Genomic DNA, 16811 nt, shown 5'->3' on the forward strand with positions numbered 1-16811 from the left:
TCCCCTGAAAGAATGTTTTTGTTTAAAAGGATGAGCCACTTCTTTAGGCAGACTCAGAGTAGGACCACCCTGCAAAATCTTCCATCTCAAGCAGCACATTTTAAATTGAATTAAGCCTGGCCTTTTAGGAAAACTGGTTTCTAAATCTGAGGGAAGAAGACACAGAGCAGAAGACGAACGGGTCATATTCTGATGTGTCCCAAACAAGCAGCACTCTGGCCAGAAGGACTGAAAGTGTTGTTAATAGTTTGCACTTTAAGATCCCTTAACCATTTTGGAGGGCTGACAGGAAATGAAGAAATAGAACTTGCCGATGTGGGAAACTGGATTAGACCATGACAAAGCTTCCCAATGTTATTTATGTACTTAAAATTGATTTCTCTTTATCAGTAGTAAAAACAAAAGCTATTACACAAAAGAAATTCATGTTGACTATAGAAATACAGAAATGTATGAAGAAGCAAAAAAACACCCATAGTGAGTGTCATATTAAAGAAAGGCAATCTGTCAGAATGCTAATGTATTAATGTCCAGCCAAGTGTGTGTAGGATCTAATGAGCATTATATCAAATATGTTCTGTTTTGTTTCTCATTTGCCATCATAGAATGTATGGTGAAAATTTAGTTGATATCATTTTTTGATGAGGAAACTGGGTGGGAGTAAAACTTGTTAATGCCAGAATAAGTGTACATTTACTCAGACTTTCTATAAGCCTGAAATATGTTTATGGTATTTGACTTAATTTAATTTCTAGAAATTAGTTTTAAGAAAAAAATCATACAGGTATTTAGATACATATGTACATACGTATAAGGATGTTTTATGAGGCTTTATTCACAACAGTGAATTAAGAATCAGCTAAATTGGTCAACAAATTCTGGTGGTTCAAATAATGGAATACTATGCAGCCATTAAAAGTGATGCAATAGATCCCTACTTATACTGTAACTGATCCTTGCCACCTCCACATTCCTGATACCCCCCCACCTGCTCTATTCTTTTTTCCCCACAGCACTAATCCCTCAAACATACTCTATAATTTACTTATTCATTATGCACATTATTTATTTCTGTGTTCACTTGCTAGAATGAACAGAGAAAACAGTGATAAATGTCATTCTTCTCTGATAGCTCAAATACCCAGAGAAGTTCTTGACAGATGGGCACTCCATGAATATTTCCTTTAGGATAATCCCCTAGAATTGGAATTTTTGGATAAAGAGGTTTTAAAACTTTTAGGATATCTTATAAAACTGGTAATTCACACTTTATTTTTTTTTGTTTTAAAGATTGTATTTTTTTATTTATTTTTAATTTTTTTAAAATTTATTTATGATAGTCACACACACACACACAGAGAGAGAGAGAGAGAGAGAGGCAGAGACACAGGCAGAGGGAGAAGCAGGCTCCATGCACTGGGAGCCCGACGTGGGATTTGATCCCAGGTCTCCAGGATCACGCCCTGGGCCAAAGGCAGGCGCCAAACTGCTGCGCCACCCAGGGATCCCCTGTATTTATTTATTTATAGAAAAAGAGAGCACACAAGTAGGGGCAGGAGCAGAGGAAGAGGAGAGAAAGCATCTCAAGTGGACTCTGGTATGCACAGAGCCCAACATGAGGCTCTATCTCATGACCTTGAGATCATGACCTCAGCTGAAATCAAGAGTCAAACACTTAACTTACTGAACCACCCAGGCACCCCTACACTTTAAAAATGATGTGCTAAGCACTGAGAAACATGCTTAGGGATGATAGAATGGTGGTCATCAATATTACTTCCTCTTTTAGGAGTTTCAGTAAAGTATGTGTTCATTCTTTTTTTTTAAAGATTTTTATTTATTCATTTAAGAGAGAGAGCACAAGTAGGGCAAGGCTGAAGGAGAGGGAGAAGCAGACTCCCTTCTGAGTAGGGAGATCCATGCAGGACTCAATCCCAGTACCTGGGATCATGACCTGAGCCGAAGGCAGGTGCTTAACTAACTAAGCCACCCAGATACCCATAATGTTTTTGTTCTATTGAAACATACAAAGAAAATCTTTTCTTTATACCATCTCTTCTTCAACTGTAATAACTTAAGACTTAAAAAAAAAAAAAAATGAAAGGAAGAAAGCCTTTAGGATTTTCTTTTACAATAAATAGTTCTACATTATATCTTAAATCAATAGTTATTTGAGACTGACTTTTCTGTTGTCATTCTGTATCTACTGTTTTAAGACAACTTGACACAGAAACATTGGACTAGACCAAACAAATAAACTCTACTAGCAAGATAGGTCTACTAATATTACCTAGTCATCATATGCTACTAAATCTCTTATCATTAATGAAAAAGTGTGCTATTCTTATTCAGAATGAGACGGATTTGCACCTAACAGAGGGGTTCTCTCATGGGGCACGAGTGGTGAGTCAAGGATAAGCATCATTATGAGACAAATCTACAGGCCAGAGCTAGAAGACCAGGTCAAAAGGCCGGGGCTCAGTGATCACAGTTCTAGTAGAGCCAAGACTCTAAAAGGAAAAGTTCAAAGGCTACATAGGGAGAAGGCGGCCAGTAATTTGAAGAGTTCCAATCTAAAGAACATGCAAGACCCAAATCCCAATTCCACTCAAGGGCAGGCCTGAGCTGGGCAGAGGCAAAAATCCTATTCTGAGTCAGGCTTCCTATATCCCTAATGCTGGGGGCTCCCTGAATTTGAACATTTATGTACAGAGAGCCATCAGTGGTACATGCCCCATTGTTCAGATCTGAGGTTTGGAGGCTGCAATAGTTTTTTCCCAATACTAGGATTTTCTGGAGTTTTCTTGAAGTTATTTTTCAGGAGCTTCTCATGGGAGTCTATGACAAGAGAAAAATAATACAGCTAATATTTATTGAGCTTTTTGTATTGTGATAGAATGGATCTTGTACCAGGAGCTTTACAAACACAACATCATTTAATATTTATGACAGAGTCCTATCAGATGGCCATTATGACTCCTCCCTATTTATAGATGAGGACAAATAAAACACAGACAGCTTAATTAACTTACTCAAAGTAACACAGCTAATAGAAGGTGGAGCTGGGACTTTGAAAGTAGCTCTAACTTAGCCTTTGTGTTACTTGGGGAATTCAAGCTGATGCAGAGAACCCTGAGCTAATGATCATGTTCTAGTCCTCATTCAAAAAGAAGAATAGGAACAATGGTCCACAATCTGCCATGATATAAGGAAGCAATTTAAGTCTTATATACTTGCCTTTAAATTTCTGTCTTTCTATTTTTTTTTAAGAAGGTCCTGAAATTTCAATAAAATGAAGAAATATTTAAAGTAAATTGGCTCCCATCTTTGGGACTCTGTTTCGGTTTAGGGGGGCTTTTTTTTTTTTTTTTTTACTTTGACAGAGAGCACACTCAGGGGAATAGCAGGCAGAGGGAGAGAAAGAAGTAGCTCCTGGCTGAGCAAGGAGCCCAGGGAGCTCAATTCCAGGACCCTGAGATCATGACCCAAGCCAAAGGCAGGCCCTTAACTGACTAAGCCACCCAAGTGCCCCTGGGACTCTGCTATAGATGAAACTTTGGGCCTCTGTTGTAGATACATCTTGGGGTTCTGCTATAGATGAATCTTTGGGACTCTGTTATAGATGAAATGGTTTCACATAGTCAGTTCTTAAGTCAGTTACCTTTTATGTCCTAAAAGAAAAAGTTCTTTTTCAAATGTAATCAGGCTTCTCACATTCTGCTTAGCCAAAATGTAATGTTATTCTATGAGTTGCTAGTGAACTGAAAGGGTTCTAAAAAAAACCCCAAATGTGCGTAAATGTGCTGATAAGGTTTGAGATCAAGGAAGGCTCTCAGAATCATTCACTGTGTTGCCTGAGAGCAGGGATTTTGTTTTCCCCCCCAACAGAGCTCAGTCAAAGAAACATGACTACACCGATAAAGTCCACTCCTGTGCCCCATGCTGGCTCCTGAAGTCAATGAAACTGGCGCTCTCACTCTCTGGCGCTGGTGGGAAAGAGAAAACTCAACCTAGATTATCATAAAATTATTCTTGATGCCTGCTCACATGAGCTCCAGGGCCAACTGATGTGGCTAACAAAGAGCGTTTGTTAAACTGGGATCCGTGCCATCAGTCTGGTTTTAGAATAATTTTTAACAGCAGATTGAGTGTGTTGGCGGTCGTAGGGGGAGTAACACGGAGGAGGAAAAGTTAGAAGGGGCAGAGAATGAAGAAGTGCTATGCTACTTGCAGCTATACATCATCCTTGGAATTGTTTTAATATGCACTGCACAATTTGGAACTTACTTTTATCATATGCTTACTTATCTTGGATTTTCCACTGTGCATATTATATAACACTGAAGTCCTCTGATGATAGAATATTTCAAGGCTATGTTCATGAGGATGGTTCTGTTCTTGCTGAAAACAAAATAGCCCAACCTGAACCCGGGTGATTATTCCTTTTCATTGTCCAATATCTTTTTACTTACTCTGATAACAACAGATCTTCCCCCGTGTTGCTTAAAAGAACAAAAAAATGTGTGGCTGATCTCATTGGCTGGTTCTAAATTCTTTTAGAACATCTCGGTCGGGTATATTTATATACACAACCTAAAAGCTGCTTGAGGACCCCTCTGTTAGAAGAATATTTGAACGAAGCCCACAGTTTCATCATTGTGCTCTCTCCACCTCCTTATCCAAGTAAGCTCCTAGAAAGAAATCTACTCTAGCTGCCTCAGCCTTTCCATGCCCCCATATAGCTCTTCTGCTCACAGCCAATCAAGCTTGCACTCCACTTAAGCCTACAGCAGCAGTCTGGCAGAGAGCCCCAGAGACTAGTGTGACCATCTGCCCGTGTTTGCCCAAGAACTCGTGTTGTTCTGCTGTAATTATTAACAGCAGCTCTGTTCATTCTCAAGTGTGTCCTAGTTTGAAGATAAATAATTTGGTTGTTCTATCAATGATCTCCTAATTGCCAAATTGAAAAGAGTCTTTTCTGTTTTCGTATGACTTGGCCACTCCGTTTTTAGCAGTGTAAATCACTCCCACAATAATGAAACTCTTCTCCTTCAGCTTCCACAATACTATTCTCTCCTGCATCACTGTTCTCTCAAAGCTTACCTTGTGAGCTTTTCCTCTTTTCCACAACTCTTAAATGTTGGTGCGCCCTAAGGTTTCATTATAGAGCCTTTGTCATTTTATGTGATCACTTTAAGCATTCTTCTGTTCCCATGTTCTTAGTCACGGTCTGATGACCCTGTAACTTTGTCTCTTTTTCCAGCTAAGACTATTCACCTAGGCTTCAGTCCCATGTTTTTTTCCTTCCGAACATCCCACAGGTATCACAAGATTGATGCTCTTCACCATTCCCCTGAGTACAGTCCCTCTTCTTCACAAATTATGGAGAACAGTACACGTTCTGCATCCACATCTTAGCCATGGCCTCACCATGCCATCCCATGTAGCTTGAATAGCCATAGACCAGCCAAATCTCATATCTATGAGGATAAATGATTGTTGTTATAGACCATTCAGTTTGGGATGATATTTTAGTAGCAAGAGCTAACCAGTGTCTCCTGGGTGGCTCAGTCGGTTGAGTGTCCAACTCTTGGTTTTGGCTCAGGTCATGAGTTCAGGATCCTGAGATCCCCACTCAGCAGAGAGTCTGCTTGAAAGATTCTCACCCTCTGCCCCTCCCTCAACTCGTATATGTGGATGTGTGTACTTGTGCACACACTCTCTCTCTCAAATAAATAAATAAATATTTAAAAATGACAAAAAAAATCTAACCAATGTAGAAATTGATTCCGGGAAATGAGTGCTCCCAGAAGAACTCATTATATGTACTTTTGGCTTTAGGACTGGGTGGCAGGAGATGAAGAAATTGTTATAGGAAATAATGATGATCTATTTGTATACAGTGGTAAAGCATTTGGTAAAACTATTACCTATGGTAACTTAGAAAATAAAACAAGTACTTAATGAATTAAAAAACTTGGGCAAGTTTTTTAGAATGTTAAAAGCATGAGATTAGCTGCATTTGAATAAAGACTTAGAAGAAAGAAGGGTCAGCCTGAATTAAAAGAAACTAAGACTTATCAAAATGGGCCCCTAAACTCCTACAGGAATGGTAACAGTCTTGGAAAGCTGCTCAGCCACCAAAATGGGCACATTTCTAGTGTCTTTTTTGGAAATGGCCAAAAAAATCCTAGCATGGAAAACTAAAATCCAAGAAGAAAAAACGGACTAAGAAGGCACTCTCAGGGAACAGAACCCTGGTCTATCCAAGGCTCTTTCCCTACATAGTGCAGGAGGACCTGACATCTGCCAGTTGAAATTTCAAAACTGCTATAGGGGCCAGGGCTGTGTGTCTCCCCTTCCCCTTCTTTGTCTTTCCTAATGGGAGCATTTGTCTGGTCATCATGTCCCTGTTTTCACAACTGTATGTTGAGCACATATGGGCAAATAACTTGTCTATGAGCTCATAGATCTCAGAGTTACGAAGAGCCACATCTGAGCTTGATATCGATGACAAAGTCTTAGACTTTGAGCCCGATGCCATGATCTGATGAGATTTGAGGGGTACTGGGATGCTAGTGAGTGAATTTTACATAGAAGAGGGATATGAATAATTCTGACCAGATGGCAGATTATTACAAATTGAGTTATTGGCTTGAATTCTTCACCCCTCACATATCTATACCACGGTCATAGCTTAACAATGGGAAAATTGCACTTCCATGCCCAGTGACTTGGATGCATGTGCCTTGCTTTGGCCAATAAAAATGGGTAGAACAGACAATGTGCCCTTTCCAAACTTCGTCATAAGAAGCTTTGTGTGTTTCTTCTTGCCCTCTAGCACCTCTGCCACTGCCATCAGAAGGACCTGCCATCTAGCTTGCTAGTTTGAAGAGAATGAGAAACACACAAAGCCTACTATTTCATGTGGACCACAAGACACTCAGTGAAAAGCAGTGCTCCTCCAGCCACCACAATCCGAAGCAGAGCCACTTACCTAAGCCCACCCTAGATTAGCCAAACCACAACCAATCTTCAGATCCAAGAGAATAAATAATTGTTGTTTTCAGACATTGAGTCTTGGTGTGGTTTGTTCTATAGCATAGTCATGGCTAGAGCTAATTCATTCATACTGTCATCCATTCAGCACTCCTCCAACCCAATTCCCCATTTCCTTACTTTAAAAACCAAGTACAATTGATCCCACAGCCTCTCCTCTCCATATCCACTGTTCTTATCTTGGTTTCCATCTGTATCATCTCTCACCTGGCTGTTACAAAATTCTCCTTACTCTACTCCTTTAACATACCTTCTTCATTTCCATCAGAGCAATTTTTCTGCAATGCACAACTCATATCAGCCTGTGGCTTAAAACCTTTTGGGTTCTTTCCATTACATAGCAAGACTCAAACTTCTGAAAGTTTATGGGTCTAATTTAGTCCACAGATTCTTTCTATTTGCTGCAGGCTGTATTTTAAAATATTTTAAAATAGAAATAAGTGTACATTCTCTAGTTTGTCAATGTTACCTCTACTCTCTATTACGTTAGACTTGGCCACTTCACCTATTTACATAATAGTCCTTGTCCCTACAGGTACTTACATAAGTGCATTAATATCCTAGAACAGCCATAACAAAGCACCACAAAGTAAGTGGCTTAAAATGATTGAAATCTATTCCCTCACAGCCCTGGAGCTAGACATCCAAAATCAAGGTGTCAGCAGGGCCTTCTCCCTGTGAGACTCTCAGTAGTCTTTCTTTACTTCTTCTTAGCTTCTGGTAGTGACTGTCAATCCTCAGCATTCCTAGCATGCAGCTGCACCATGCCAGATTTTGCCTCTGTCTTTATATGGCATTTTCTTTCTTTCTTTCTTTTTATCTCTTTCTTTCTTTCTTTCTTTCTTTCTTTCTTTCTTTCTTTCTTTCTTTCTTTCTTTCTTTCTTTCTTCTTTCTAAAATATTTTTTTTAATCTATTCATGAGAGACACAGAAAGAGAGGCAGAGAGACACAAGCAGAAGGAGAAGCAGGCTCTCCTTGGGGAGCCTGATACAGGACTTGATCCTAGGACTCTGGGATCACAATCTGATCCAAAGACAGATGATCAACCACTGAGCCACCCAGGTGCCCCTGCATTTCCTCTTTCTATATGGACACTGATCATATTAAATTAAGGCACACCCTAATGACCTCATCTTGACTTCATTATGTCTACAAAGACTCTGCTTCTAAATAGGGTCATATTTCACGTATGAGGGGTTGGAACTTCAATAAATCTTTTTTGGAGACACAATTTAATAGAACTTGTTTATAGGGTGAAGTACAAAGTCCTAGGCATAGTATATGCAGACCTTTCTCATCTGGTCCCCTGCTACATCTTCCTCTTGAATTCTATAATAGAACCATTCTTCTTGTTGACCTTGAATGGATTGTCATTCTATACCTCAGTGTCTTGCCTGTACTGGTCTTTTTGCTTTGAAAACCTTTTCCTCCTCCCCAGGTCTACCTGAGAATTTTTTTTCCCACCTTTAAGATTTATTCAAATGTTAATACATCAGGCAAACAATTAGATTTCCCTTGTTCCTTTGGAAAATTAGTTGCTAATTCTGCTTTTAATCTTACTTTAGAAGAGATCTCAATGTGCTAACATTCTAGAGGGTCCTCAGAATCCTCTCTCATTGTTACTTGTCTTTGCATTCTTCCCAGGATGCAGAGTTGAACGAAGGTGACTTTCACCAGATTTGTTTTGGAAAAAATCTGTCACTTACATGTCAAGAGTCTATTTTGACTTATGCATTTGGTCAGTTAGTCACACAATACAGAGTTCTCAGTCCCCTACTATATACTGCGGGTACTTTTTTTTATTAAAAAATATATTTTCTACTTTCCGGGAGAGTAATCTAATTAAAGAAATAAAACTCAGTGTAAACCAACCAAAGCACACTTTTTATAAACAGAGATGTCCTTAACCCTAATCTCCCCAGGATCTGCCAATGAATCAAGGAACCATTTCCACTAAAATATTTTTTTCTTTCTATTAAATTGAAGTATAATTAACATAGTTCTTTTTATTAGTTTCAAGTATACAATGTAGTGTTTCAACAATTCTGTACATACTCAGTGGTCACCATAAGTGTACCCTTAATCCCCTTTATCTATTTTACTCACCTCCCCTCCAGCAACTATCAGTTTATTCTCTGTATTTAAAAGTCTGGTTTTTTGTTGGTCTCTTTTTTCTTTCTTGTTTGTTTGCCTGTTTTGTTTCTTAAATTCCAATTTAAGTGAAATCATATGGTATTTGTCTTTCTCTGACTGATTTACTTCACTTAGTATTATACCCTCTAGTTCCATCTATATTGTTGCAAATGGCAAGGTTTCATTCTTTTTATGGCTGAGTAATACTCCATTATATACACCACATCTTTATCCATTCATCTATCAGTGGATACCTGGGCTGTTTCCATATCTTAGATATTGTAAGTAATGCTGCAATAAACATAAGGTGCATATAACTTTTGAAATTACTGTTTTCATTTTCTTCAGGTAAATCCATTGCAATATTTAAGAAAGACAAAACACTAGTCAAAAGTGTCTGTTTATTCCCCATGATGTAATTGTCAGGATTTCAGAAGTATATGTGACTTCTCTCAGGTCCCTATGCAGATTCATTTCTGTCAAAATGTTTAATAAGTTCCAATTTGTATCAAATGTCTGAATCATTGCTAAAATATTGTGGCTGGAAAATTTTCAGAATCATTCTTTCAGTAAGTATGTAAATATAGCCCACCTTCTCAGACTGGGAAAAGGTAAAAGAGACTTTAATGAGTGACCTCTTTACAAAAATGAGGCAGAATTAAGAGAAATCAACAAGAAGAAATCCAGAAGCACATCCCTGGACCAAAAGAGACAAATGCAGAAGCAATTCCTCAAGCTTCATCTATAGAGAAGGCCACTGACAGGATCTGTGGCCTTCAGCACTTGAACAGAAAAGTCCAACCTCTGCCTGCCCTCTCCACCCATAGCCAGAAATAGAGACCTTGACCTTTCCTTCCTCCTACCTTCTAATCTCCTGCTGGTGCCTCCCTAGTGTTGAACCTAACCAAAAGCCAGAGGAATTGGAGCCTGGGGATGGAGCCTTCAAAGGTCAGCCTGGGGGGTGCAGGAAGATTTGGGTGGTAAAGGTGGGAATAGGTCTGAAGTGCATGGAGAGGAATTCAGTATGTGTACCTTAATCCTAATGGATTGCTTCTCACTAGACTGCCAGGCTGCACTGCACTGTCCCTTCTCAGAAGAGGAAATGAACGAGGTTAAAGATTTATAGATTGTGAGAGCTAAGAAGGTGCTTTGGGGTCATCTAAACCAGTCTTCTCACTTTACAGATTGATGAAATGGAGTTCCTTGGGGATTAAATGACATGCTTAAAATCACCTTCGAGTTAATCACTGAACTGGGACTAAGACCCAAGTTCTGGTTTCTCTGTCCGATGCTGGTGTTGACCTATCCATGCAGCTCAAGTGCTCTCTGGCCCCTGAGTTTCTAGTAATAGGTTTCATCTGGAAGCCATGAATAAGCACACCCAGCAAAATGCAAAGTTTGGGGGAATTTTAAAAGAGATTCTCAAAGGACCTCGAAAGACTTGAACTACAAAAAGTAGTTTTTAAGTTTTAAAGACACGCATTTCCCCATCACTGGACAAACTAGTTGGACAGAAAAATACCCAATCTTTTATCTTTTCATCAATGAAATATAAAGCTAATAACTCCAGGGAGAAGAAAATAATCTTAAAATGTATTCCCACAATTTGTCTTTGAAGGAGGTGAATATTTGCCCCCAGAATATGTAATAATAACCATCTTGTATGTACTAAGAAACTTATGTACATGATAATAAAGAAGTAAACCCTTCTAGAAGATTCTACAAGATCCAGAAGACTGTAGCTTCTACAATTTCAAGGCCGTACATTCTTTCCTTTTTTAATTGAAAACCTTCCCTTTATGAGGATTCATGCTAGGTGCTAGGGGCACAGAAACAAAAGAAAACACATTTTTCATTCTCAAGGATCTTGTAGAGCAGCAAAGGAGGAAACTATACCCACAACTACTGAATTGACTGTCTGAGACTCTGTTACAGTTGCTATGATACTGCAGCACAGGGTAAGGTGTGATTTTTATCGTCAGATGACACAGATTCCCTAAAGCAGTGTTTTTTTAATAGGAGTATTCAGAGATGTACTCACTTATACAGGCAACCAAATCTTGCATTCCGTGTTAGGGGAGCTCATGAATCTCAAGTTACAAATAAATCCTTGCTTTGAGAACCTAGGAAAGGCGAAAGCTGTGAGTTCTTTGTTGGTTTGTTTTGTTTTGTTTTCCTCCCTTCCCCCTAATTAGGTGAAAGATAATGGGTAGAGCCATGTATTGACTAACTACATAATTAAAATAAAAATCTGAGAATCATTGTACATAATATCTTGCTTTCTATTTTCAGATTACACTGATAGGAAAATGATTCAGAGTATTGTATGTGGGCATCTGACTTTCTGAAACACCCTGTTTTCCTTGATCTGGACAGATCCTCACTGGCCAATATTCACATACAGTCCAAACCAATCCCAAGTCTGGATAAGGCATTAGCTTAGAAGATTATTCTCCTTCATGCACACCTAGGAAAGGAAATAAAATGCATTCATTTATTCAGTGAATATTAATTTAGGACTTTCTGTGCACAAAGCTTTGTGCTAAGTGGTAGGGGTATAGTAAAGCATGCGACACAACTCCTGTACTAAAGGGAAACAGACTAGTCTAGAAAGTTCAGAAAGGGAAACAGAACAATAAACCACATTACTAAAGTTGAATGGATAGATATAATGGAAAAACTTCATAAGGAAAGATACATAAAACAAGAAATCCATCTCAGTTGAAATTAAGACCTATTTTCCCTAAGTGTAAGAAATTTCATAATTAAATCTTGAAATGTTAATCTGAAGTTAAGCTACTCTCAGGGCCTACAGAGTCCCACAGTGGTTAAGAAAGAGTGGGCTCAGGGATCCCTGGGTGGCTCAGAGGTTTAGCGCCTGCCTTTGGCCCAGGGCATGATCCTGGAGTCCCCAGATCAAGTCCTATGCTGGGCTGCCTACATGGAGCCTGCTTCTCCCTCTGCCTGTGTCTCTGCCTCTCTCGCTCTCTCTCTTTCATGAATAAATAAATAAAATCTTAAAAAAAAAAAAAAAGAGAGTGGGCTCTGGAATAGGACTTCCTGGGCCCAGATCCCAGCTTAACTTTGCAGAAATTATTTAACCAAAATTAATTAATTAATATAAAATAAATAAATGAATAAATAAGTTACTTAACCATTCTACTCCTCAATTTCCTCATCTAGAAAATAAGGATAATAATGAAAGTGCCTGAAATACCATTGATCTTACTTATACGTGGAATCTAAAACAAACAAACAAATTACAACCACAGAAAAACAAGCTCACAGATACAGAAAACAGACTGATGATTGCCAGAGGCAGGAGTAGGAGATGAGCAAAATGAGAGAAGGGAATCCAAAGATACAAACTTCCAGTTATGAAATAAATCTTAGGGATGTAATGTACAGCATAGTAACCATAGTTAATAATATGGTGTTGCATATTTGAAAGTTTCTAAGAGAGTAAGTCTTCAAAGTTGTCGTTGCAAGAAAAAGAATTTTTAATTGTGTGTGGTGATAGATGTTAACTAGACTTATCATGATCACTTCATAATGTATACTAACATGAAATCATTATGTTGTACACCCAAAACTAATATAATGTTATATGTCAGTTATACCTGAATGAAAAAAATAATGAATGTGTTTGGCATATCCAAATAAAAGGAGAAAGTTTAATCACATATCAAGTAACGGTTGGTTTGGTTTGTACAGACAAAATATCCAGATAGTTGGCAGACATATTAGATCCCATCCAAAAGCTGACATTTATATACATGGCCTTAATTCGATTGTACAATCAAGGACCACTTTAAAAATCTGATAGGCTAAAGATTCTTTTTCCAAAAATGTCCCAATTTCTGGAGATTTTTGACCCCTAAAGCTAGAGAGGGAACACCTATTTAAAATGGCTTTTCTTAGCATAAGATACCTAGGAATAAGCCTAACCAAAGAGATAAAGGATCTATACCCTAAAAACTATAGAACACTTCTGAAAGAAATTGAGGAAGACACAGAGAAATGGAAAAATATTCCATGCTCATGGATTGGCAGAATTAATATTGTGAAAATGTCAACGTTACCCAGGGCAATTTACACGTTTAATGCAATCCCTATCAAAATACCATGGACTTTCTTCAGAGAGTTAGAACAAATTATTTTAAGATTTGTGTGGAATCAGAAAAGAGCCCGAATAGCCAGGGGAATTTTAAAAAAGAAAACTATAGCTGGGGGCATCACAATGCCAGATTTCAGGTTGTACTACAAAGCTGTGGTCATCAAGACAGTGTGGTACTGGCACAAAAACAGACACATAGATCAATGGAACAGAATAGAGAATCCAGAAGTGGACCCTCAACTTTATGGTCACCTAATATTTGATAAAGGAGGAAAGACTATCCATTGGAAGAAAGACAGTCTCTTCAATAAATGGTGCTGGGAAAATTGGACATCCACATGCAGAAGAATGAAACTAGACCACTCTCTTGCACCAGACACAAAGATAAACTCAAAATGGATGAAAGATCTAAATGTGAGACAAGATTCCATCAAAATCCTAGAGGAGAACACAGGCAACACTCTTTTTGAACTCAGCCACAGTAACTTCTTGCAAGATACATCCACGAAGGCAAAAGAAACAAAAGCAAAAATGAACTATTGGGACTCCATCAAGATAAGAAGCTTTTGCACAGCAAAGGATACAGTCAACAAAACTAAAAGACAACCTACAGAATGGGAGAAGATATTGGCAAATGACGTATCAGATAAAACGTAGTTTCCAAGATCTATAAAGAACTTATTAAACTCAACACCAAAGAAACAAACAATCCAATTATGAAATGGGCAAAAGACATGAAGAGAAATCTCACAGAGGAAGACATACACATGGCCAACACGCACATGAGAAAATGCTCTGCATCACTTGCCATCAGGGAAATACAAATCAAAACCACAATGAGATACCACCTCACACCAGGGAGAATGGGGAAAATTAACAAGGCAGGAAACCACAAATGTTGGAGAGGATGCGGAGAAAAGGGAACCCTCTAGCACTGTTGGTGGGAATGTGAACTGGTGCAGCCACTCTGGAAAACTGTGTGGAGGTTCCTCAAAGAGTTAAAATAGACCTGCCCTATGACCCAGCAATTGCACTGTTGGGGATTTACCCCAAAGATACAGATGCAATGAAACGCCGGGACACCTGCACCCCGATGTTTCTAGCAGCAATGTCCACAATAGCCAAACTGTGGAAGGAGCCTCGGTGTCCATCGAAAGATGAATGGATAAAGAAGATGTGGTTTATGTATCCAATGGAATATTACTCAGCCATTAGAAATGACAAATACCCACCATTTGCTTCGACGTGGATGGAACTGGAGGGTATTATGCTGAGTGAAGGACAAACATTATATGTTCTCATTCATTTGGGGAGTATAAATAACAGTGAAAGAGAACAGAAGGGAAGGGAAAGGAAATGGGTGGGAAATGTCAGAAAGGGAGACAGAACATAAAGACTCCTAACTCTGAGAAACGAACTAGGGGTGGTGGAAGGAGAGGAGGGTGGGGGGTGGGGGTGAGTGGGTGACTGGCACTGAGGGGAGCACTTGACGGAATGAGCACTGGGTGTTGTTCTGTATGTTGGCAAATTGAACACCAATAAAAAATAAATTTATTATTAAAAAAAGAAAGAAAGAAAGAAAAAATATTAAAGGAAAAAAAGGAAAAAAATAAATAAAATGGCTTTTCTTTATTACTGACACTAAAATTGTCTTTTGGGACAGTATTTGGTTTTGTTGTCTCGGGAACTGTAAACTATACCCATACTTACTACTTATTCTAAGTGATGTAATTCTCTACCTAACACTCAATGAATTACAAGAAACATATGACTTAAAAATGAAAAGGAATGGTTGTATGGCACCTTGGTAAAGACGGAAACGTACTTGAAATGTTATCCGCACGGAAACTTCTGAAAAATTAGACCACAGAAGAAAGTACTGAATACTTTATCCACAAGTATGTCTCAATTTTCAAAGATATTCAGGCACAATTTTTCAAATATTGTTTCTCTTAAAGAGAATTCATTCACAAAGTGTTTGATTTTTCAATGGTCTACTCAAATTACACACAGTTGAGTATTTAAAGTTTGATCATTTCAAGATGGCGGTAAGTTTTTATATCACTTTGGCAGTCACCAGAGACTTAATCGAAGTCACCAGAGAAATCTATGAAGTCATTTCTTAGTACATAAAAAGTACCAGCAAAGTCCATATGACATTCCTGGATAACTCCCTAATTTACCATATTGAAACGCTTCACAGTTTGATAAGATACAGATGATGTTGACTCCTGAACAAATATACTAATGATAACTTTGATAAAAGAAGTTTAAAAAAACACTTCTATAATTTATATCTTGAATAAATGAATCCAAGCATTATACACATCATATGTTTTAATATATATTATCTTCTTCTTTTGAGGTCCAACTGAAAAGTATTGGAACTCATAGATCAGAGAATAATTCATTTAGAGGAGTTTATACAACTTTTATAGATACACTTCTATAAACTTTAGATCTCACTCAGGAATAGTCACACATCAAATAATGTCATTTGGCACATTAATTTTTTCTAATTCACTTGGTATAAATGTTACAGGTAGAATGCACATTTTAAGAGAGTGGCCCTTTTATGACAAATACACATGAAATCTACTTAAAAGTAGATAAAACAAAACCACCTTTTTGAAAATATTTATTGATTACTAGTGTGTTTCAGGACAGAAGGTGAACAAATCATACTTAAGAGTACCCTTCCTTTTCCCAGCTCTTCTTTAGTATTGTGAAGTCTTATTATTTGGGTTGGTTCCTCCAGCTCAGGGAGAGGGAGATGGGAGTTACTATTCAATGGTTGGGCCTCATCTAGAATTTGCCTGCAAATGGCTAGTGCTACTGAGCTGTTTACAAATGTAGATTCAGGGTCTCAACATTTTATCTTGCTGATTTTAGCAACTTTCAAAAATTGTTTTGAATGGGTTTATTCTTTAACAAAAGAAGCTACTCCTTTTCTGAAACAAATACCTGAATGTATCCCTTGCTGCAAGAGTTGTACATACAAGTTACAGTCCCACTGAACGAAGCAACCTGGTGATCTTCTCCAAGGTTTTGGGAAGCATGGAGTAGAGGCCTTGGGAGACTTTCAGAAACTGAAATGTTTGGGGATTGGTTGATCTTTGGCCACAAAGGCTTTGATGATGGACAAAGGCAGTTCCAATTAGCTAACTTGGCAAAGTAAAAGTACTGAAGTGAAGCTGTCACTGATTGATTGGAAAGAGTTTCAGATCAATTTCATAGGTCACTAATTCATAGCTTTGGACTATGACCCAAGAACACACAGTCTTTCTTTCTTGAATTTGGAGGATAGGAGCTCTTTATTCTTACTATGTAGGTTTCATCTCAAATATTACATGGTATTTACATAATGGTCCTTTGTAATACCAAGATTTTTTAATACATATTTTCTATCAAAACAAACACAGCAAAAGTGAAAAGAGAAAAATGGAGCAAATGGTATGATGAATCCCTCTGTACCTATCACCTACTTTCAGTAGGTACCTA

This window comes from Canis lupus, chromosome 2 (genome assembly GCF_011100685.1).
Source record: "Canis lupus familiaris isolate Mischka breed German Shepherd chromosome 2, alternate assembly UU_Cfam_GSD_1.0, whole genome shotgun sequence".
NCBI lineage: Eukaryota > Metazoa > Chordata > Mammalia > Carnivora > Canidae > Canis > Canis lupus.